Genomic DNA, 17,829 nt, shown 5'->3' on the forward strand with positions numbered 1-17,829 from the left:
ATGAAATTTAATTCTAATAGCTCATATTTATTTTCAGTTCAGTTAAACCATATCCATTAGAGATCAAAATGAATGTTCCCAAAAGCAATGGAAGCCTGATGTAATGGAGGATAACTAAAGACGACTAAGAAGCCATTATCCCAGTGCTCACATCTGTTTTACATGCATGGTGAAATATGGAAGGGGAGATATGGCAGGGGTTCAGAACTTAAGTCTACACCATACATGGAAGATGCTGGCTGTGTTCTAAAGCTCACAGGCACTTAATCCCTTAGTAACTCTGGCATCTGAGAGATTAGTCAGAGGGAGGGAGCATCTTCTAATCCTTAATTACCCACCAATATCTTGTCATGATCGCTGAGATGACTAGGAGTTCCCAGGCCTGCCATGGTACAATTCATATAGCTTGGATTAACAGAAAGACACCACAAATATATTAAAAATGAAACTTCTCCCTTTTCCTATTCTACATATCAAAACTTAAACATCATGTTTCATCATCTCCAAAATTGTCCAAATTACTAAAAATATACAAGCATTTATCCTAGTGAATACTGTAACAAAAAAAAAAAAAAGAAAAAACACTCAATATGGATTCGCTAGTTGTTGGTCACCACTAGCTTCCCCCTCCCAAAGATAGAACAACAAATTATTAAAAAGTCATGTGTATAAAGTCATGAGTACCAATAAAAACTACAGCTCACCCTACAAAAAACAAACCCTGACGCAACTCCATAGACAGAAAAATATAAAAATTAATGTCAGAATATGTTGACACAGCTAAACTTTTTATTTTTCTTAAATGCATTCAAATTCATGTAAATTTGGTATCACCATAATTGTTCTAACCTATAGTATAAGGGGTATCAGGTTTTACATTACAGTGCATTAAAACAAAATACCGTGGCTTTTCCCCCATTTCGCCTAACAATTTTTTTACAGTTCATTAACACTTCTGAAATATTAAAAAAATGCTACTATTAAAATATACAACTTGTGTTGTAAAAAATGCCCTAATTTGGCTATATGAATGGAAAAATAAAAAGTCATAATTCTTGGAAGGCAGGGAGGGAATCAAAAATGAAGAAATGAAAGTGTTTGTGTCAGGAAGGGGCAAATATCAATGAGAGCATCAACAAGAAAACGAACATCTCTCTCTCTCTTCCTGTCCCACATTGATCTATCAGATCAGTGCAGGACATGAGAGAGGAGGCCGCACTCTCCATAGTTCAGTCGACTCCTGGACCTTCATAATGACGTTACCTGGAAGAAACACTAATCTCCCAACCACTGTCCCCTAAATCCTGATAAATCACAATAGCAGCACTAAGGATGGTTAATCTAATAAATCAACCACCAATAGATACATTCTTGCAGATTTTAGACTTGATTGGAGACATATTTTCCATCTCAGCATAGCCATATAACAACTTAATCTTAGAAAAAGCATTTTGGGGTACATTTAATATTCTGATCATTTTTATTAATGTTTTTATGGTATCTATGTCCAGGGGTGAACCTGCCCTTTTCACCGCCCGAGGTGGAGCGAAGGGGGCGGGGCAAAGCGAAGGGGGCAAGGCTTAGCGGCGTTCGCTTAGAGGACCTGCTCTCTGCCTGAGCGTTAGGGGAGGCTCCCGCTCCAGCGGCCTCCCCAATCCACTGCTTGATGCTAAGCTAGTCCAGGACAGCTTGTCCTGGACTGGCTTAGGTAAGCAAAAATGCTGCCCTCCCCGGGGACCTGGTATAGCGCCGCCTGAAGCCTCATGGGAGGTGCGGCGCTGTCTATGTCATTACGGCTATGTTGATACCATATTTATATTGGTTTTGTTATGTTTACCACTGTTACTAAATAAAACACCATGTTGTGAAAGTAAATGATTTACATGGGGGCACCATGTTCTGACATCCAAAGTTTTTTAATTTTTTTTGTTGAGGGAGAGCTATATGAAGGCTCTTTTTTTGTGAGATAAGTTGTAATTTTGATTAGTAATATTTTTTTGATTTTTTTTTTTTTTTTTTGCTTTTTTGGGGAGTAAGCGAGGTGACCAAAAACATTAATTTAGCATTTTTTAGTGTTCACTATTACAGGATAAATAACATTATTTTTGAATAATAAAGACTTATATGCATACGGGGATACCTGATGTGTTTATTTTTTCTGTTTACATTATTTATTTTTAAAATTGTAAAGTATTGTAGACTTATGATTTATTTTTTATATTTTTTAAAAGCTTTAAAGGGGCTCTATCACTGGGAAAAGTCATTTTTAACTAATCACATGCTTGCATAGCCTTTAGAAAGTCTATTTCACACCTAGCTTTAGTATGTAAATTGCCTCAGTGGTTTCTGAATAAGTCCGTTTTTATTCATATGCTAACGAGCCTCCAGCCAGCTCAGGAAGTTCCCAGCAGCCTCCTCTCTCTTATTATCTCCTATGTGTGTGAGGCAAACAGGAAGCTGAGTCATCATCATTAGCAGCCTCCCGTAGGAAACAACAGGAGAGGAGTGCACGATGTATCGTGCAACAGTCTAATTAGCATATGAATAAAAACGGACTTATTCAGAAACCACTGAGGCAATTTACATACTATAGGTAGGTGTGAAATAGACTTTCTAAAGGCTATGCAAGGATGTGATTAGTTAAAAATGACTTTTCCTAGTGATAGAGCCCCTTTAAAACTTTTTTCTTACAGTTCCACCATGTGACTTGAACCTCTTGATCAATGTACTGCCATATTTCTGCATTGCAGCACATTGCTCACAGATTCTCTATGTCTTACAGGCAAAATAATTAATTGGCCTCCTGGATGACATGGCAACCAATCTCATTGTCGGGGAACAAAGAGGTTGATAAAAGGGCAAGCATGCCATCTAACTACCCAGATGTCGTGATTGATGTTGATATGAAGTGTTAAGCTGCTTCTGACTCTAGTAGTGAGTCTCTTCTGTATAATACAGTAGGGACTTGGAAGTGTATTAACTGTATGTAATACTATGGTGCAGAGCATTAAGGGGTTAAATATGTTGGTTTATAAGTTTATAAAACGATATGTTCTTTGCTCTTTGCTTCTTCTTATATTTCACTAGAATCTTAGATGAAATTATAAATAAAAAGTTACTGTCTACTGCTGGTGAGATGGGAAGCTTTATGGCCATTTTGGCCTCTGAGAAGCCATGTAATCAGAAATGATTCACAGAAATATTTTTTTTTTTTTGCAAATATGAAAACCCATTGCCAGTTTACAAAGATGCTCAAACTTCAGTGAAAGTCAGGTTTCATAGATAATTATTTATGAAGAAGCCCATTTCCATTTTTAGCCGAAATAGATCTGTAACATGCTGTACATATATTATATTTTCCCAAGATAAGCCTCTGACAGCTCATTTAAATACCTTGACCCTTTTTGGATGGTTATGTGCTTCATTGCACCTATCGTACAGTTATGAGAAATTGTCTTGATTGACAGTACACTGAAATACATTTTCTTGAGAAGCATACATGTGACAAATAAAGATGTATAGATAGAAGTTATTGTAACAATCTGACCTCTGAATAGGGCGTGAACTGGCAGCTGAACAATTGAATTTGGCTCAGGACTAAATCTGGGTCTCATCTCTATAGCAGATGGAACATGGCCCAAAACAGCGGCAACAGCACTAGAACAGTTGGGGAAAAGCTTAAAGTAGGATATTGGTGACCAAGCAATTGGCCAGTATCCCATTAATGTTGCAGTAGGGTCTTCAGTTGACCACTGTGTTCACCCTTACCTGATCTCCAGTTTGGTTTAGAATTTCCTTTTCTCAGGAAAGTATTTGAATATTAAAACATTTTAGCAAAACCCTTGAAAGGCTGTAATTCCGATATAACTTCATCCAGACTTCAGCTGTTTTGGGACTGTCATGAAAGGGATATAGAGGAAGTGCAATGAGTAGCCAGAATGAGACAAACACACCATCGCACAGCAGTGGTCAATAGCATTGTCTCAGTTTTCTCTTAGACAACCACTCATTTATTGAAATGTTAAAGCTTTGCCTCTTACAATCATGATTTCTGAACAACCAAGGACATTCTTATTTAAATGACATGTGTATATATGAGAAACAAGATGTTTTTCAGTTACTAGTCGCTGTGATAAATTAGTAAGACTAGGTGTGTGTATATATGTGTGTTTTTCCATGTAATCACCGGGTATTTTCTTGCATGTCTCATCACAAGTTTAGCCAAGTTTAGCTTTGCAGAACTTTGATTAGCTTACTCATTAGAGTCTAGCCAGTATATTATTTTTTATATATTAAATTTAGAAAAAGCAGAACTATCACACAATCTCTAAAAGTAAGATAAAAGCAAATCATGTTCACAATAACATTTAAAGGGATCTTATCATACACATACAATTTTTTCTAGAGACTCCCCACCCACACTCTCCTAAGCCCCGCCTTCTCTATAATACTAGTTGGGGAAGAGGGGGGCAGGGCGCTCTGAAACCCGGACCATGGACCAAACCGGACCAAGAACAGGGAGCTGCAGGTAAGCGGACACAGGTGGGGGGGAGGGGGTTAATCACTACACAGAGTGGGGTACATGCTGTGTAGTGAATAGGATAGTCGCACAGTAGTATTTGATACTACACACTCAGCTTTGTCTAAATTGGAGGTCACCTGATTTCAGCAGCCAATGGGGTTTTTTTTTTCAATTTTTTTTTACTGCCTCCGTTGTCGTAGTTCCTGTCCCTGTTCCTGAGGTGGGAGGGGAATCAAATTTTAAGTGAGTTTGTGTTATGGTCAGCAGGGTTTATTAAAAAAACAAACAAACAACCTAAACCCTACGGAGCCCTCTGGGCTACTGACTTCTAAACAACCTGGTGTGAACGCTGTCAACAGTTACTGTCACTGCCAGCTAAATAAAAGGACCAGGTGTGCTCTGTTACACAGAGCCCTGTGCAGTCAGAACAGCCGCACAAATAAACTAACTGGCTAGCCAGAACTCCTGGACTAGCCAGAGACCAACAAACCCTGTGTGCTTCCAGCCACCCAACCCCCAATGCAGCTACAGCCTAACAACTGGTCAGTGTGAATACTGACTGACACACTCACACACACAATGCAGCATGCTGCCCAACTATAAATGGCATTGCTGACTCAGGGGATATTTCTAACTAGGGCCACTAAGTGTTGACAGGCTGGAACCCAAGCACACACACATAAATTCGAGTTAGAATTTGAATTTGATCTTAGAGCACCGGGCGTCCATACCAGCCCCCTTATATAGGCAAGGGGCGGTCACCAGCAAATAGCCCAGCTGCCCAATCCGAGCGTCCATTGGTCGACACACATGTAGATCAACCAGTCGACCACGCCCGGCTGTTGCAAGGCAGATTAACCCCTGCAACCCTGGTTTGTGCAGAGGAACAGACAGCGACGCCCATATCATGGCCGCAGTTACTGCACAATCCTAACAGTTTGCCACCTGGTGTTCGATTGGAATCGAACACCTTGAACGGCCTGATATTCGATCGAATATTAATCTCTAGTCTCCAGATGTTATGCCTGTTTACATCATAGCTTTGTGGTCCTTTGATTGGCTAATGTAGGATTTAAACTATTGCTAGTCGGACTATGCTGCACACCCCCAGATGTAGCCTAGCAGAGCATCAGGGTTCTGCCAGGTGGGTTAATATTGGGGTATATTACCTTTGTTGTCTGCAGGATTGGCTTTTACATTGTGTCTGTTTGTACTATTGTCACTTTATATTGTGAACTGTTTACTATTTAGCACCTTACTTTACAATTTTTTTTTTTTTAAATGGGCTATATACCATGGCTGCCGATAAAATATATATGTGCACTCTTGTTATATCTCCTTATCTATGTATTCCGATGCTGCTCCCCCATCCTATATTCCTCCCCTGGTTATCTAATATTGTGCTATTTATTATTTCGCCATTTATTTTTATTGTATGTCTTTATTCATTAATGCATTTAATAAACATGAATAATTTTTACCTACAAAAAGCAAAAAAATATGGTAAAATATTTAATAACATAAATAAGATATGGGAGTTGTAGTTTTGCAATGGCTGCAAAGCTATATTAACAGGTGGCCCTGCAGATGTACGGGGCCATAGGGCTATAGGTTTTTTTTTTGTATGGTCAGGGGTACTTTTCAGTTGTAGCATTTTTTGGGAATGCCTATTGCTTTGATCACTTTTTACTGAAATCAGAGGTGAAACTGCCAAAAAAGGCAGTTCATCAGTTTTGAAATTTTTCCAGCTACGACGAGGGCGTTGTGGGCATTAGCTTCAGGTCTCCGCTATACATTACAGCAGAGACCCTGTAGCTATGTGGACCGCTCTGCGGTAGAGTGGCTACCAGGGCCGCCATCAGGAATTTTGGGGCCCCATACAGCCTAAGTGTCTGGGCTCCCCCCCCCTCCCCTGCCATTTTTGCTTTGTGCGCCGTGGGAAATTTAGCCCCACCCACTGTTATGTTGACTCCGCCCACTCATTAATTTTCCCTTTGCCCGCACACTGTATAATCCTCCTACAGTCACCCGTAAATTATATGTCCCCCTCCGTCTCTCCTCTAGCTTCATATACACCCTTCGTCTGCCCCCAGATTCATGTCCCCTCCATCTCTGCCCCCAGATTCATGTCCCCTCCATCTCTGCCCCCAGATTCATGTCCCCACATTTCTGCCCCCAGATTCATGTCCCCCCATCTCCATACCTCCCAACTTTTGAAGAACTAAAAGAGGGACAAAATGTGTGGCGCGCTTAGCGCGCCGCAGCAAATTTAGCCCCGCCCACTTTTGTGTTGACTCCGCCCACTCGTTAATTTTTCATGTGCCCGCACAAAGTATAATCCTCCTACAGTCACCCGTAAATTATATGTCCCCCCTCTATCTCTCCCCCAGTTTCATATACACCCTTCATCTGCCCCCAGTTTCATGTCCCCCTTCCATCTCTGCCCCTAGATTCATGTCCCATCTCTGCCCCCAGTTTCATGTCCCCTCCATCTCTGCCCCCAGATTCATGTCCCCCCAGATTCATGTCCCCCCTCCATCTCTGCCCCCAGATTCATGTCCCCCATCTCTGCCCCCAGATTCATGTCCCTCCATCTCTGCCCCCAGATTCATGTCCTCTCCATCTCTGCCCCCAGATTCATGTCCCCACAGTGTCATGCCGTCCCCTCCTTCATCTGCCCCAGTGTCATGCCGTCCTCTCTTTCATCTGCCCCCAGATTCACGTTCCACCTCCACAATTAAACTTACCTTCTCCGCTCCCTCGCGTCTCTCTCGCTGACACATGCGGCTGAAGGAAGGAGCTGACACGGGTCAGCTCCACACTTCGCCGCTGGGTGTCTCTCTCGCTGACACATATGCGGCTGAAGCGAGGAGCTGACCTGTGTCAGCTCCTCACTTCGCCGCTGCCGCCTCTCTCGCTGACACATATGCGGCTGAGCCGGGTTCCTCGCTTCAGCTGCGTATGTGCTCAACTCAGATCTGCGTCCTCTGGACGCAGATCTGAGTTGAAACAGGACATACAATGACTGCTGCCGGCGCCAGGGGGCCCGGGCCCCCCATTTTAAAATTTGGCCGGGCCCCTGACGCCAGTAGCAGTAGTACTGGCCTATCGGCGGCCCTGGTGGCTACCATTATCTTTAAAGACCCAGCATCTGCTGTAGCAACACTGCGGATGCCAGGAGGTTCACACTGTCGGGACACTCTCTCCGCCAAGAGCCCACATCGCCCCATTCTTCCTGCTACAGGAAGCCAGCGGCGGCAGGAGTGGGGCAATGCTGCCACCCCGCTCCCTGGCTGCCCCACCCACAACACACCATATTCAGACTATAAGATGCACCCCCATTTTCCTCCTTAATTTGAGGGAAAAACAGTGCGTCTTATAGCCTTAAAAATATGGTGGGCATGATTTTGTTTCCAATTTAAATTGGGCAAATAACCATTGTCTGCACTCACATTCTGCCTTTCTATTTCCCAGTGTTTATTCATATAGGAAGGCTCAATATCATGGCCGTGTATGAGACGATATATTGGCATGACTTGAACTAGGCATGATAACATATAGCATATATAAGACAGGAGGAAATAATAGGAGGAAAACAGTAAAATACTTTTTCATTGAGTAAGTAGTGCTTATCATAAAATAAGTCCTGAGAGTACCGTATTTATATGTGGTTATGGAGAAGATAGCATACAGTTTTAAAGTGTATAAGGCAATGTTTAAGTCATAGAGGAAATCTAACTATCCAGTGTTTTATTATGTTTTTCAAGTCATCTTATGCAATTGCTTTTAGCTTTTATATTGCACATATTTCACTCTAGTTACAGCTGCTAGCAGCTTAAATTCTTTTGTCACCATGGCAATGTGACATTAAGTCATATAAGCATATGCTTTTTATTTATAGAAGTGCTTTTAAAATAATATACAACGTACAATTGATTTCAAAGGACAAATCAACATGCACAATATGTAAGGACTTAAAAATATCAAAGCAAGTGCAGTTAACACCACGCAATGATGTTTAGTTGCTACTAGATGACTAAAGGACACGTTGTTTGGTCACTAGCTATCTATTTATCTATCTACCTACCTGCTTCTCATCTATACCAATCAATATGAACTGCACAGCAAAATATGGTAAATCCGTGTATTAAAGATTTGGTCAAAGCACATGAAATTTAAATGCAGTATACTTCAAAATCGGCATAATAAATTGCCATCTGTCTATGCAACATATTCACAAAAATGACACACAGATTTGTCCACATTTAACTGATCTCTAAATGGTTAAGAATGCAATTTCTCATGAAATCAATTCATTACAATTTGCAGCACTGGAGTCCTGGGTTAGACTTTAACCAGGGGCAACATCTGCAAGGAGTTTGTATTTTCTCTGTGTTTGTGTGGGTTTCCTCTAGGTACTCTGGTTTCCTTCCAGATGCCAAAAATATACTGGTAGGTAAATTGGTTTCCTGTAAAATAACTGGCTCTTATGGGTGTTGGGAATGAGCGCCTATATGGCAACATTACAAATATTTATTATTATTATTATTAGGAAATGATGTTACTTTAACAAAAGTTGCTTAACATTTAACATATATCTGGCTAGATATGTCCGGCCAAGAGGACAGGTAAAGACAGACATATCTGTACATGTGTATGGTGTATGATTTATGCTTTACTAATGTATAACATACCCACCAGTGAGGCACAAATTATAAAGATGGTGAAGGTCAGTGACCTTCTGTTAAAGCTATCATATATATGTAACATCAAGTATAGCAGGTATGTGAGAACACTTCTTTCACACACAACTGTCAAAATATTGTGCGTTATGTAATTAAATGTTGCAAAATAAATAAAATGTCACATACTTCCACACCAATTCAGCTGCAGCAAGTGACATTTCACCTTTTTGAAAAACCTTTCTACAATTTACAACAGCTCAAACCTGTCAATAAATCGCTGACATTATTCTGTTCTGTAAATTGTTACTTGCAGTACTTTATGCAATACATAATACTTAGGCTAACAGACAGCCAGACACTTACTTTTTGGCTGGACTAACCTTCTCAATGTTTGGCCCACTCAGCTTCTTGCACACTTGCTAAATTGCTTATATGTAGCATTTTAATATTAGTGTATGGAATTCAGAGAAACCTTAGCCAACCACTCATATTGGCGGCCCTAACCTTCCTGAATGGTTCATCAACTAGATCTTTGGATTGGCTGAAAATTGGCTGAAAGTCTTTGGCCAAGTGTAAAAATGGAATTATCAAGTCATTATCAAACTTATCATACATAGGTTGAGCGCAGGTGATCCAATGTTACATCTATGCCATGAAATGATCTACAGATCATGTAGCCATCTTCAGTTTGAATTCATTGTACAATTATAACGTAATAAAAGGCACTGAAAGCAATGGAAAAAAGTTGATCTAAAGGGAGTTTATTATTAGATTTAGGCAAATTTCCCTAACAACATGTTGAAATTGCCTTTAGAAAAGTTATTCTAGTCCTACCTTTCTTCAGCTTTTCTTCAACCCCGTTTTTGAAAAACAGTCTTTATTCTTATATTCTAATTCTGTGCACAGAGCGCAGTGGACATTGCCCTGTCCTCTGAGAACAGCACCACCATCCCCAGTATTCCACCTCCTGCTCCTGTTACAAGCCTCTTCATGTGAAGGCATCCTCCTCCTCTCATTCTTCGCTGCATCAGCAGCAGCAATCCTCAGTATAGCGCATGCAAATCCTGTGCATGCGCTGTACTCTAGACCAGATGCCCAAAGAGAAGAATAAGAAGGTAGGGCTAGAATAGCCTTTCTAAAGGCTATTCCAACATGTTGTTAGGGAAATTTGCCTAAATCTAATGATAGACTCACTTTAAGGGGATTAGCAACTGTTTACATAACCATTAAGTCATGTTAGACTGCATTTATATGTTCAATTTTATTTATGACCTTTAGGCATCTTTTATCTTTTCCTCTTAGAGCCTCTTTAAGTTAATTAATCATTTACAATGAACTAGTTAAATGAATGAATTGCTTATGAGTAAAAGTTTAATGTTTGTGTATGGAATAAAAAGTGACCTGAGCTAAACACATAGATTGACTGCACTTACCCTGCCTCTGATTGGTCATCTAGCATTGGTATTTGTACACTTTATCCCCCACATGCACATAAAAAGAGGAACTCTGCTTCCACACTCTCAACTTACCTATCACACTAGGAGTGATGTGACCTCTACAATCACACATCCACACAAATAGCTGCCATCATTCCCACTTTTGGTAGGTGAGACACCACTATAGTCAAACCATGCACAGATAGTAAATGGGTAGTGTGCCTTAATGTTATTTTCTATCTTTGGACTTGTATGGACAGTCAAGATGCCAAGGACAGTCTTATAAAATTTTAAAGCTAATATAAACACAACAGTACAGTACTTAACCAAAAGGGTGTAACAAGAAAGACATATACATGCAAACAACGTAAAATAAATGAGTATAATGTACAGGTAAGTGGATGGGCAGATCCTACAAGTACCCTGTATCTCAAAAATCATATACCTAATCACCCTAAGCTACTTCCTGGAAACTCTCATCTGTGAGGATTCTTTGATGGATATCACTTTTGGCTTTAAGACTGATAAATGGAGTCAAACTGTCTGTCTCACCAGCCACACACGAAGAGGTTGCTAATTAGTATCTGTTGCCATCACCTTGATCATCTCCTGTGTTATTGGTTGTTGATTATCATTACCATTCAAACTACACAGGGACTGCACTGACATATTGAAACAAACTACTGTACCACTAAAACTATGAAAACAGAAGTTAAAAAGTGACTAAGTACATCTCATATCACGATATAATATACACATATTTCATCAAAGCCATGAACTGATCTATGTCCATTTTTATTTATGACCCTTTGGCATCTTTATACAATTTGCTCTTAGAGTCTCTTTAACTTAATTAATGAGCTACTTGCAGACTTGTTAAATTATTAAATTGCTTATAAGTAACAGTTTAATATTTGTGTGTGGAAGTTGAAGTATACTTTTTTGGAATATGTAAGCAATTTCTAAGCTCACAGTTCTTAAAATAATAAAGATGATATACTTGTGCTGTACCCATAACGCTGATATACTTACAATATAAAATACAGTTTCGACCAAACCTTTCATTATCTTCATGATCCTACTGCCTCAAGGTCCTTTCCTAGTGTTTTATCTGTTCATAAGTTTTAATTCACGATATCAGAAAAACTAAAAATATATGTCAGTTCACCTGTAAGGATTCTCAATTCAGCTGCTATACCTTTAAGGTTACCATGTCAACCTGGGAAGCTTCTGCAGTTTCAGAAGTTCACTGGGCTTTTCCAATTAGCAGCCGAGGAGGCATATATAAGACCTCTCCCTCCTGACCCAGGTGCCTGCTAATTTGGTTGTAAATCAAATCGTGTGTATTGAATTGCTTGTCTGACCCTCGGTTTGTTTTCTGGTTATTTGTTTACCTGCTGTTTCTGCCATTGATGTACAGGTCGGTTTTGGTCCTTTGCTTTTTATTGGATATCACTTATATCGCTAATGACTTCTCCTGGTTTAGGCCCTTTGCCTGGATGGTCATTCTCCTGTTTCTGATTTGCCCTATAAATTAATTTTGGATTCTGGTTTTGTTTCAGTTAGTGCAACGTCTATTTCCTGTACAGTTTCTGATGTGAAATATAAAAATTTTGTTCAGGAGTCTTCAGTAGTTGATACCTTTTTTAATGGCTAATTAAAAAAGATGACATATTGCGAGCTTTCGGGACTAGTAAAAAGGTCCCTTCATCAGGCTGGTATAACACAATATATAAGCCTGATGAAGGGACCTTTCTATTAGTCCCGAAAGCTCACAATATGTCATCATATTTAGTCAACCATTAAAAAAGGTATCAACTACTGAGGACTCCTCAAAAATATTTTTATATTTTATATCCACTGGCCAACACGGTGCAAAAATATTTTTCCTTGTACAGTTTCTGGTGGTGATAATTTGAACAAACAAATTTAGCAAAGTCCATCTGATCTTGCAGCTGGTGCTGTTAAAGGCATTTAGGAGTCTTTCTCTGTCTCACAGTACTGTGCTGGTTTCTGCTCACTGTTATCAGCCAGTTTCTGCTTTTGCTGTAATTTGGACTTGCATCTAAATCATAACAAATTAGCAGGCCTACAATAGTTATTTTTAATTATGGAATAAATTCAGACACTTGTGGACCAGATGCAAGGAATAACCCAGCTGATTCAAGCTTTGGCAGAGAGGATTCATCAGCAACAGAAAACTCAGTCTCAGGTTCCAATTGCTTCTCCTGTTCCCAAGGAGCCTAAAATAAGTTTGCTCGATCGGTTTTCTGGAGATAGAAAATTTTTTGCTGTTTTTTGAGAAGGCTGCAAGCTGTATTTTTGTCTTTGACCTTACTCTTCAAGTGATGAGCAGCAACGGGTTTCCATTATTTCTCTTCTTCAGGGTGACCCTCAAGCATGGGGTCCCACACTGTTCGCGGGCATTAAGGTCCCTGGTGCCTCAGTCAAGATCAGAGTGGGGCCATTTTCCCAGTGGCGCATGGGCGCCGCCATTTTGAGTAGGATCACCAACGCCTTGAATGAGATCTATGACCGGCATTCCATTGCCATGACAGCCGTGAGTCTAAAAAATATAAAGAATTAAAAATTCAAATCCCTCTCCCTTTTACCTAAAATACATCTAAAACTACAAACTTATAAAAATATTTTTCTCGTATGGTAAATGCTGTAGTTAAAATAAAAATAAAAAATGCTGAACTGCTGTTTTTGGTGTTTCGCCTGTGATAAAAATTTGAATAAAAAGTGATCAAAGCTATAGACATGATCCAAAATGATAAAACTAAAAAGTACAAAAGTTGCCACAAAAAAAGGCTGCATCCTTGTAAACAAAAATATAAAAAAGTCAGACTATGGTGACTTTTAGAAAAATATTTTTTTTTTCAAAGTTTTGGATTTTTGTTAAGAGGTTAAATTGTAAATATAACTAAATCATACTAAAACATAGACTAGAATGACATGTCTTTTTGGCTGCACAGCGAACAAAGTAAAAAAAAAAAAAAAGCCTGTAAGAAAGACGCATAAATGCACTTTTTCTCCAATGCCACTCCATTCTGTTTTTTTTTTTTTTTTTTTTTAGCTTCCCAGAAAATTGTAGAGAATAATAAATGGTACCATTGTGAAGAACAATTTCTCTTACAAACATTAAGTCCTCGTATGGCTCTGTGAACTGAAGAATAGAAATGTTATAAAATTTGGAAGGCGGGGAGTCAAAAATAAAAAAACTAAAAATGCCACCAGCAAGAAGGGGTTAATATATATTTTTTAACTTTGATGCCGACATGCTACGTGAATACGATATTTATCATGATCAAGGGGCAGCAAAGCCCATTATGAATATATTTGCTCAAACCTTGCTGCAACGGTGGCATGTAAAGTAAAGGAAGGAGTTCCCTCTGCCAGTCCCTCAGCACCCTGTGATTGAGTTATTGCAAGGATTTGAGTTTTGCCAGATTTGGAAGACAAGTATAATACCTCACAATATAGAAGTATTGCACACTTTTATATAAGCAATCCTGAGATTGTGGGCTCAAGTCTCCTAGTACAAATAAATAAGTTTAATAAAATATTAAAAATTTAAAAAAGTCACCTGAAAAAAAAAAATCACAATTTTCCCTAAAACATAGCTTTATTTGATCAAAAATAAAATAAACAAACAAGCACAGAATTGGTATTGCAGTATCTGAAACAAACTAAAAAAGTATGCTTCATATGGTAAAATCAGATCAGGGCTCAAACAACCTCATTTCTTGGCAACCTTCATTGGTAAACATTGCTTGAGCCACACCAACATGAGACACTATGTAGCTACACATACCATGTTGAGAACCTAGGTTTTAGAACTTGTTCACCAAGTTGTAGTGCATTTAGTGTTATTTTAGTAACTTTATGACAAACAGAAGGCATGCTTCTTGCTATGTATAGTAAGTTAAAGCTGAAAGAAAATAATTGTAAATCAGAGGGTCCACTGGGTGCTAATGGTGTCCGCTAGAGATGAGCGAATTGATGCTGACAAAGTGGAATTAGATCCAAATTTCAAGATAAATTTGATTCACATCGAATCCGGATTTCCACACACTTTGTGGTAAAGAATCACACAGATTCGATTGGGGATTTTAACCCCTTGGATGCCATGGTCAAACATGACCATGGCATCCAAGGGGTTCTGCCATGCTACATGTCCCCCTCAGCACCTCCCGAGGTGATTAAAAATAAAAATAATACTGACACTCACCTGTCCTCGGCTCAGCATCCACTCTGGAGCTGTTCCAGCCAGTGAATTAGGTCTTTATCTCCAGGCCTCACTGCTGGGGCCTTTAATTGGGCCCCAGCAGTCACATTGAGCACACCAACGTAATGATGTCATTGTGTGTCCACGTGACCGCTGAGGCCCAATCACAGGCCCCAACAGTGACGTCTGGAGAGCAGGACCTCAGTCGCAAGGAAGAAGAGGATCAAGGAGGACATTGCAGACAGTCAGATTCCCAGTAAAGGTGAGGTAAAGTCAGTATAAGTGCTTGCTATATTTAATCACTTCCCCATGGCGTCTGATTATTATACTCTGGGGTCTAATAATAATAATAATAATAATAATAATAATAACAGTGCTTTTTTTTCACTTTTTTTTTTTTTACATTTTTTCTTTTTGTCCCAATAGGAGATTGAAGGAGCAATATTCTGATTGCTGCTTCAATAGGTATATGCTGCAATACACGTGTATTGCAGTGTATAGGAGGCTGTCAGCCTGTGCAGATGCATAGGATGACAGTCTGCATTCAAGGCAGGATCAACCAGGTATGTGGAGGGACAGCAACAGGGCAGACTTGGGGTCACTGGTCAGGCCCCAGGATTCCCAATGAGAGCAGTGGCATCGCCTGAAAATGTTGTGCGGGGTGTGTGTGTGTGTAATATAATAAAACCCCTGAGATGAGGTTAACACCCGCGATCAGAGCTCAGCTCTGACTGAGGTGTTAAAGAACAGTTTCAGCCATTGCATACGGCTGACACCCATAAAATAGGGTGCGCGCACAGTTTCTGTGTGCTGTTTGCGGGAAGTCCTTCCCGCCAGTGCTGTATTATTAGGGTGGATGTCATGATGGGGTTCCAGCAGTAGGCTGCGGATTGATTTGGATCTAAACAAATTGTTATAGAAAGTTAGATGAATTAGCTGAATCGAAATTTAGAAAAATTCGCTCATCTCTTGTGTCCGCCGTTATTTTCATTTCTCTTCTCTATAATAGAATAGAAAAATGAACAGCTTGTCAGGAGTATAAAAAAGAGCCTTAGAGTATGTACAACCTAATGTTTTTGGGATCCTTTTGGGGGGTTTGATATTTAAAACCTGAAAGCCCCCATTATAACCCCCATTAGAGTTCTATCAGGATTCATCTACTGTAGATACATTTCAAAAGAAATCTGAAATATCTGTCATGGCTCTTTTATGAATAAAATCTTTGATATTATAATCCAAGCTTTGATATGATAAGCACTAACATATATCAGATTTATTTACCCACCCTGGCCATCTGTACATGAATCCATTAATTATAATTACATATTTAATAGGTATTTTTAGTGTCCACTGATATGAAGCAAATTGACCTAATACTAAGACATCATTTCCAACCGATTAGTGTAAGGGGTAGGAACGCAGTATCTTTAGTATTGCACAAAGAAGCTAAATCAAATACTGCATACTGTAGTACTAACCAAGTTGTTAGTTGCTCCTGGTTCAAATAGATTGCTATATCTAATTCCATAAATGTTACATTATCAAATGCAGGCCATTGTAATAGATTTAATAAAAAGACAATGAACCAATGGCAGACATAGAATTTATAGGGGCTTCCATCATTACAACTGAGCTACTCAAAGTATTATTGAAAACAAGCAACGTGGTCTAATTTTCTTTACTTCTTTGCTACAAATATAATTCTAGCAGAATTGGAGTACAAACTAATAGTCCATAGTCTGGAAAGTTTATGCTGTTGAACAGTTGTACGTGTTTTTTTAGCCTTGTGTCTTTAGAAATTATCTTGTGCTAATGGATATTGACATAACTTGATGAATACAACACAATTAGAAAGTGATGCCCAGACTAGTAACAGTGTTTCGATTCCCTGTGGAATTAACATTTGCACTACTTGATGTAAATGACACAGTATAGCCTATAGAAAACACATCATTACATAGTTTACAATTTTCTGTATATACACACTAAAAAATTTTAATCATAAGATTCTTTTTTTGGACTATATCTTATTAACCTGGAGTAATGGGAGCTGACATCCACCCAATAAACCCATCTTTTACTTATTTTTTTTCCTTCCACAACATATATTCAGTATATTAAAGGTAGTCTTGGTATACTCTATCTGGATCTGTCTGGAGGGAAGAAACTGCAAGCTGGGCAGTACAGTTGCAGAGGCAGCTATCTGTCGTCTTGTGAATATAGTGTATAAATATCATGAATTAGAATATATGCTAGATGTCATATGTTTCCCCAGCAACTGTCCCACACAATGGAGGTTTATTATGCCTTGTACGTTAGTTTTCTGGGTTACATGGGGTAAAAAGTTGCAATTTTTTCGCAAATTGGATTTATGTGTAAAAAATGTTCAACTTTTTTCTTTCTGTGCCACCCTCACCTCTATCTTGAAAAGGTGACATGTCAAGGATGTGCAAGAGGCAGTCCATAGGCCCAGACAGATTTTGTATAATTTAAGCTAGAAATATGACTTAAATGATGGAAAACTATGCCAGTTATGAGGGGTTGTGGCTCTGTAACAATCACTGTGGCGTCTTCATTCAGCTGACCAAGAAAAGAGTTCCACACAAATATAAAATTATATCATCATTTATTGTATACCAATATAAAAACATGTATCTAACAAAATATATCACAAACATGTTGAATCCACATATAAAATTATGTTTTAGGCTAAGGCCCCAGGTAGCGTCCTATGCTTGGAAGTACAAACAGCATTTGTACTATTGTTTAATTATTGATTAACATATGTTTATATCTATATGTACCAAATTTGAGGTTTGCCACACACCTGGATGGCTTTTCATTATATAACATTATTTCTGGAACTTTTAATAACATTTATTATGACTGCTGCATAGTAATTTTGTATTTTGGCATGACCCATCACATGCACTATCCTCCCTGGATAGGCCTGGC

The sequence above is a fragment of the Leptodactylus fuscus genome, chromosome 2, assembly GCF_031893055.1.
Source record: "Leptodactylus fuscus isolate aLepFus1 chromosome 2, aLepFus1.hap2, whole genome shotgun sequence".
Taxonomy (NCBI): domain Eukaryota; kingdom Metazoa; phylum Chordata; class Amphibia; order Anura; family Leptodactylidae; genus Leptodactylus; species Leptodactylus fuscus.